General features: G+C 37.8%; 1 pseudogene; it reads right to left on the bottom strand.

Annotated features, from left to right (window-relative positions):
• Positions 1-6,244: 6,244 nt before the first annotated feature.
• On the bottom strand, positions 6,245-7,284 carry LOC115302303 (annotated as a pseudogene).
• Positions 7,285-7,860: the final 576 nt, after the last annotated feature.

Below are 7,860 nucleotides of genomic sequence, written 5' to 3'. Positions count from 1 at the left end.
TCCCCCTTCAGCCTTTGGTTCATTTTCAGTATTCAATAGTCTCTCATGATTTGTGTCCCTCGCTCCCCAACTCTCTTTCCCTTTCCCCTCCCTATGGTCCTCTGTTAGGCTTCTCCTGTTAGACCTATGAGTGCAAACAGATTATAATTTTTTAAAATGCTTATTTATTTATTTTCAGAGAGGGGTGGGGGAAACATGAGTGGGGGAAGGGCAGAGAGAGATGAGGGGAGAGAGAGAGAGAGAGAGAGAGAGAGAGAGAGAGAGAGAGAGAGAATTAGCATGGAGCCCCAGTGCAGGACTGAAACCCACAAACTGTGAGATCATGACCAGAGCTGAAATCAAAAGTCAGATGCTTAACCAACAGCCACGCAGGCACCTCGGATTTAGATTTATATGTAAAAGATAAAGCTATAAAACCCCTAAGAGGAAAAATAGGTGTAAATATTTATGACTTTGAATTAGGCAATGATTTCTTAGCTCTGACACCCAAAGCATAAGCAAAACAAGGAAAATGGATAAATCAGAATTCACCCAAATTAAATGAAAAGAAAACTGACAATACCCCATGTTGGTGAGGATTAACAGTAACCTCTCATACTTTCCTAGTGGAGGTATAAAATGGTATAAGCTCTTTGGAAAGCTGGTGGTTTCTTATTAAGTTATACATGTAGCTATCCCATAACCCAGAAATTCTACTATTAGGCATTTACCAAAAGAAATGATGGGTATCTATGAATATCATAAAATTCTTTTTGTGGAGAATGTTGTTGACTCAGTAGCCCCAATTGAAGGAAAGCCCTCAGGAAGATGACAGCAAGGGACATTCTGGTGTTGCTTATTTGGGGGCAGAATTAAAGCTAAGTGCCCCTCTTTGGAAATCTGTTTTTAATTACTCAGCTATCAAGATTGGTTAGTAAGCTTTTAAAAAAATTATATTTATTGAGCATTTAGTATATGACAGGCACTGTTACATGGTTAATCTCATGGAGGTGCCACCAGAATCCTAGAAGTGAATATAACAGTAATATTGCCTTCATTTTACAAATGGAATATCTAAAGAGAGTTTGCCCATGGTCACCCAGGTACATTCATGATTATACAGATCATGGCTAAAAGAAATAAATCTGTCTCTTTCTTCTTTGGGTTACCAATGTCTAGCACACACTGATTATATAAATGAATGAACGGATGAACGAATGAATGGTCGAAGCACTTGACTGACTTCAGAGAATACACACTAGTATCTCTATTCTACAGTAACTTGAACAGCCCTATTTTTTAAGACACAGTTTTTAATTTAAGGCTTTTAATTTGTTTTGCATATAGATACTATCGAGCTATAGCTTTGACAAGCCAGTGAAATTCTTTCAAAATTCTAGATGCTAGTAGGACCCCTGAAATTAACTTACTGAAGATAAAACAAACAAAACGTAGTAATTACGTGAAGGAGTCAGTAGTAATTACTGTCACACTCTATCAGCCGGGTTAATGCACATGATTATAACAGAGGCTTTTAAAACACCCATATTAGTTAAGGTAAATAATGCCAGCTGCTGTGACAGATGCACCCTAGAATCTCCAAGTATTAACCAAATAAAAGTGTATTTCTCCTTCACCATACATCCCGGGGAGGTCAGCAGGTTGTGGGCACTCTGCGCCTCCCACTGACTGGCTGTGCCTTCCTCTATTATGTGTACTTTTTATGGAGCAGGCTGGAAGTGTACATTTTATTGGCCAAACTCAGGGAGAAGGCCTCACCTAACTACAAGCTGTATGCCCCAGCCAAGAAAAGTGGAAAAAGATAATGACATGGATACTAACACGAAATGACCAGTCTGTGTGGAATCCCCAACTCCGGGAGTAGGGACTTCTCAAAACCCAACAAAAAAGGGATGTTAAGCCTACTAAGACATCTGGAATATGCTATAGCTGCTTAAAACAGACCAGTAACTATTGTTAATGAAAATATCAGAGAAAGTATAAAGGGGAAGAAAATAATAGGCATAAAGATACCACAACTAGGTAAAAATATATGTATGTTTACCACTAATCAACAGGATCAGAATGTTTTTATATGTAAAGTTCCGTCCAAAGGAAAAAGAGAAGTAAAGAAGATAAATTACTCAATAATGGTGCTTAATTTGCCCAAAAGTTAGGCTAAATGGGGACAACAGGGGTCTGTGGTTCTGTTCTGGCTAGCGATTACTGTGTAACAAACTACTACAAAACAAATTTATGGGTCATGAATTTAAACATGACTCAGCTGGAGAAATCTGTTCCATGAAGCATCGTGAGGACAACGTGGCATTCATCTGGCAGATGGAGCAGTCTGGGGCATCCAAGATGGCTTCACACATGTCTAGTATTCTGTCTAGAAAATCAGGCTAAGTGGGAACTGTTAATTAGAGCATTTACACTTGGCTTCTCTAACACAGTGGTCCCAGGGTAATTGAATTTATTACAGAACAGCAGGACTCCTGGGGAATGAAGGTGGCTATACTTACATCAGACAAATAGAATTTAAATTAAAAATTGTCATAGGAGACAAAGGAGGACATTATACAGTGAGGAAAGGGTCAATATACCAGGAAGATGAAACAATTTAACATATATATGCACTCAACATCAAAGCACCCAAATATGTCAAGCAAACTGACAAAATCAAAGGGAGAAATAGACAGGAATACAATCAAGTGGAAGACTTTAATACCCCACTTTCAATAATGAACAGAACATCCAGATAGAAGATCACTATAAGTAAATAACACTATAGACCAAATGGACCTAACAGATACCTACAGAACAGTTCACCCAACAGGAGGAAAAAACAGAGTCTTCTAAAGGGGACATGAGTCTCTCTTCAGATTGGATCACATGTCAAGTCACAAAACAAGTCTTAACAAATTAAGAAGACTGAAATCATACCAAGTATTTTTTCTAATCACAAGAGAATAAAACTGGAAATCAACAGCAAAAGAAAAATTGGAAAATTCGCAAATATGTGGAAGATAAACACACTCTTTAACAACCACTGTGTCAAAGAATAAGTCAAAAAAGAAATTTAAAAATACCTTAAGACAAACAAAAATAAAAACTCTATCTAACAAAACTTAAGGAATGCAGCAAAAAGCAGTACTGAGACAGAAGCTGATAGCAATAAATGGCTATATTTTAAAAAAAGGTCTAAAATAAATCACCTAATTCATACCTTAAAGAGCAGGAAAAAGAGAAAAAACAAACTAAGCCCAAATTTAGCAAAAGTCTAGAAACAGCAAAAATTAGAGCAGAAATAAATAAAAACTAGAAATAGGGAAAAAAATCAACAAAATCAAGAGTAGATATTTTGAAAAGATAAACAAAACTGACAAACCCTTCAACTAAGTAAGGTAAAAAAGAGAAGACTCAAAGAAATAAAATCAGAAATGAAAGAAGAAATAACAATGGACTGCACAGAAATAGAAAAGATTATGAGACTATTATGAAAAATTATACGCCAACAAATTGGACAACTTAGAAGTAATGAATAAATTCCTAGAAATATCTAATCTTCCAAAACTGAACCAGAAAGAAATAGAAAATTTGAACAGACTAATTACTAGCAATGAGTAATCAGTAATCAAAAACTCCCAGCAGGGGTGCCTGGGTGGCTCAGTTGATTAACCATCTGATTCTCTGTTTTGGCTTTTTAAAAAAAGAATTCAAATATTTATTTATTTACTTTGAGAGAGAGAGAGAAAAAGAGTGCATGAGCAGGGGAGGGGCAGAGAGAGAATCCCAAGCAGGCTCCCTGCTGTCAGTGCAGAGCCTGATGTGGGGGCTCGAACTCACCTACAGCCAGATCATGACCTGAGCCAGAATCAAGAGTCAGATGCTTAACTAACTGAATGAGCCACTCAGATGCCCCAAAAATTTTCTTAAAAAAAAAAAAAAAGAAAAAACTCCCAATAAAGAAGACCAAAAAACTTCCAACAAACAAAAGCCCAGGACCAGATGGCTTCACAGGTGAATACTATCAAACATTTAAAGAAGAGTTAATACCTATCCTTCTCAAACTATTCCAAAAAGCAGAAGACAAAGAAAAGCTTCCAAATTCATTCTATGTGACCAGCATTACTCTGATACCAAAAGACATTACAAAAAAAGAAAACTGCAGCCCAACATCTCTCATGAACATAGATGCAAAAATCATCAAAAAAAAAATGTTAACAAACTGAATCCACCAGTACTTCTTTATTTATTAATTTTGAGAGAGAGAGTATGTGCACACAAGGGGTGGAGGGAAGGTGGGGAAGGGGGTCGGGGCAGAGAAAGAGGGAGAGCAAGAATCCCAAGCACACTCTGTGCTGTCAGCGCTCGAGCCCTACAAAATCAAGAGTCAGATGCTCAACCAACTGAGCCCCCAGGTGCCTCTGAATCCAATAGGACTTAAAAGAAAAAAAATCACTCACCACCATCAAGTGGGATGCTATCCAGGGATGCATGTGTGGCTCAATACTTGCAAATCAATCAATGTGACACATCACATTAACAAGAGAAAGGATAAAAACCATACTATTATTTCAATAGACACAGAAAAAGCATTTGTTAAAAAAAGCGAAGTACAACATCCACTCATGATAAAAACTCTTGACGAACTAGGGCTAGAGGGAGCATACATCAACATAATAAAGACCACACTCTCACCCAGGACAGAATGTGAATGTCAGAGTAAAAACTAGTGGTGAAGGCTTCAAGGCCCCATGAAAAGGTGGGGATTGGAAGGCCAGCCTGCTACTTATTATTAAATGAAAATCCACAGAAGACTCAGAGCTCTTTCAAACAAGAATGCTGCCATTTTGGCCTGGAACTTAAACAGCCTAGACCAATGGGAAGCATAGACAGACAGCATATGAACCTTAAGTGTGGACACAAAGCACAATCTATGTAAATAACTGCCCCGGGACATAAAAACAGCTCAATAACTATCAGAGATTCTAAACTGTCTTCATCTAACTATTTCTGTAAAAATCTACCGTTCCCTGTGTATTTTCCTGTTGGAGATAAGGAGGACCAACCAGAAGATTTGTGTGATGAAAACATGCATCAACTCATATTCTCCTTTCGCAGCCACAACACCACACTTATTTCCACCAAGAGCATAGATATATCAGCTGTTCTCCAACTGAGTTTTGTTAGAAATATTACCATTCAAATTCGTTAAATACATTGGATATACCAAATTTTGCAGTTTGCTGGCAGTTTGCATTTTAGCAAAACCTCTGTTATTTGTGGGGTTCATTATATTTTACTACACATTTTCCAAGTTACCTTAGAGTATTTACAAATTTAACTTCTTTTATGAAAAAGAAAGATGATGAAGCACCTGGAGGGGTGAGTCAGTTGAGCATCTTACTCTTGATTTAGGCTTGAGTCATGATCCCAGGGTTGTGAGATCAAGCCCCATGTCAGGTTCTGTGCTAATAGCATGGAACCTGCTTGGGATTCTCTCTCTCTTTCTCTTTCTGCTCTCCTCTACTCACTCTCTTTCTCTTTCTCTCTCTCTCTCAAAATAAGTAAATAAATGAAACTTAAAGAAATGAGTAAGTTCTAGAGAACTATGGTATAACACTGTACCTATAGTCAACAATAGTATATCAACATTTAAAAATTTGGTAGGAAGGTAGGGGCTCCTGGGTGACTCAGTTGGCTAAGTGTCTGACTTTGGCTGCTGAAATATTCTTCAGATTCTGTGTCTCCCTGTCTCTCTCTGTCCCTCCCTTGCTCACACTCTGTATGTGTGTCTCTCTCAAAATTAAACATAAAAAAAATTACAAAAAAATTTTGTTAGGAGGATAAATCTTACATGAGCTGTTCTTACATTTGTTAGGAGGATAAATCTTACATGAAAATAAAATACAAAGAAATTGAATCATCGAAAGGATTCTTTGTGTGTGTGCATCCAAAACTATTGTATTTACAAAAATTATACACAAGTGAATTCAACAGGAGATGCACGTACGTATTTTAGTCATCTCTTCAACAAAAGATATTCTAACACTAGAGAACTGAATAAGAACAGCAGCTGTTAAGCACTAGAGTCACACAAGTTACACCAGAATGGGCAAATATTATTGCCCAAGTAAAATTCTATTGTTAGAGCTGAAACAGGTTTAAGGCCATTTAAGTTCAAGCACAGAGATACAAATCTTTCAGAGCTTCATCTATTTTTGTTTGTAGAATGTGACTTTGCTTCCAACTTGTGGTCTTAAACTTGTTTTACAAATCCTAAAGGAAAATGCAAAAGAAATTAAAACAATAGAAGTTATTTGATTTTTGGATTTTTTTAAATGTTTATATTTTGAGAAAGAGTGAGAGAGAGAGAGAGAAAGACAGAAAGAGAGAGAGAGAATGAGCAAGGGAGGGGCAGAGAGAGAGGGAGACACAGAATCTGAAGGAGGCTCCAGGCTCTGAGCCATCAGCACAGAGCCCAACACAGGGCTCAAACTCAGGAGCTGTGAGATCATAAACCTGAGATGAAGTCAGAGGCTTAACCTACTGAACCACCCAGGTGCCCTTGTGGTTATTTTAAGTAAGAATAACATACAAAGCTAAATTAAGATGAATTAAAGAAAGCCAAAACATTACGATTGTAAAACTTGCTTGTTACTTGTTGAACCAGTCCTACACTAGGAGTTAGGTAATATATACAATTATTTGCAAGTGGATTACTTCATGTTGCTCTAACATGTTCTCTTTATCAGTGCACTGTTAAACTAATCTAAAACTCTACACACGTATATTCCCTTACAATAGCACCACACACTACCACTACCTGCAAAGCTGTCATTCCCAAATGACTTAGTGAATGAAAGCATATAAAAAGCAGAGAAGTAACAAGGAGAAATACTGAGAATTGGAAGATTCATGCAGTTCAGCTTGCTGGCAACAAGGGATGGTTTCCGTTGCAGAAGGTCCTGTGGAGTGGGAATGTGGTCCCCAGTGACTTGTCTTAGGCAGAGCTGCAGTAGGAAGCTGCTTGCTCTTTAGATCTGCTTCAGCCAGGTTGTAATCCCCGGTATCAGAATATTTTTGTCCTTTCTGCAATTGTTTCCTTGGCTTTTGTCCTCCAGGCTTTTGTCCCAGATGAGGATGCCTTGTTTTTAATTTTGCTTCCTCAGCTTTCTCTGGACTAGTCACTTTATCTTCCATTGCCTTCTACTCCTCCGTGGAGTCTGCCTTGGGGACCTCCATGGACATACTGCCTCCTCTCACCCCGCTTCTCCTCACCAGAAGGATTCTATCAAGTATCAAGGTTAAAGGCTACAAGTCTGAGACTCCAAAGTGTGGGATGGATACCTTGTTACAGTCATGAGATACTGGATTTGGGGATTTAAATCCCACACGCCCTTGGTCAAAACCAAGCAAAGGAAGGAAATCTAACAATACAAAAAGAAACATGAATCAGACTTGGTCAGCTTTGTGCTGACATTAAGGCATGAGAGTGGAACAGTGCAATTCACAAACTTCCCTTTTCTGACGATATTAAGGAACAATATTAAGGAACAGTGAATTTCTTCACTATATGTCAAGTGTAATTACACGTAATACAGTACAATCACACTTGGCTGTTCTGTGGCAAAAAGGAAAAGAGGGAATACTCAGAATCACTGTAGCTTTGAACCTGCAAAATATTCCACCCACATTCATATTCAGTACATGCCCCTCAAAAAAAACCAAGCCGTATATAGAAGTGAATGAAATTAATCATTAAAATCTTTCTCTCCTTCTCACCCCCCATCCCTACAGTTTGGTATCACTTTGATATATATCCTTCCTTTTTGTATGCACATATAACTACATGCAATATATACATGGTTAGGT

This window comes from Suricata suricatta, chromosome 9, assembly GCF_006229205.1.
Source record: "Suricata suricatta isolate VVHF042 chromosome 9, meerkat_22Aug2017_6uvM2_HiC, whole genome shotgun sequence".
In the NCBI taxonomy this organism is placed as follows: Eukaryota; Metazoa; Chordata; class Mammalia; order Carnivora; family Herpestidae; genus Suricata; species Suricata suricatta.
Note: the sequence above shows the minus strand (reverse complement) of the source record. Positions and strands in the feature narration are given on the sequence as shown.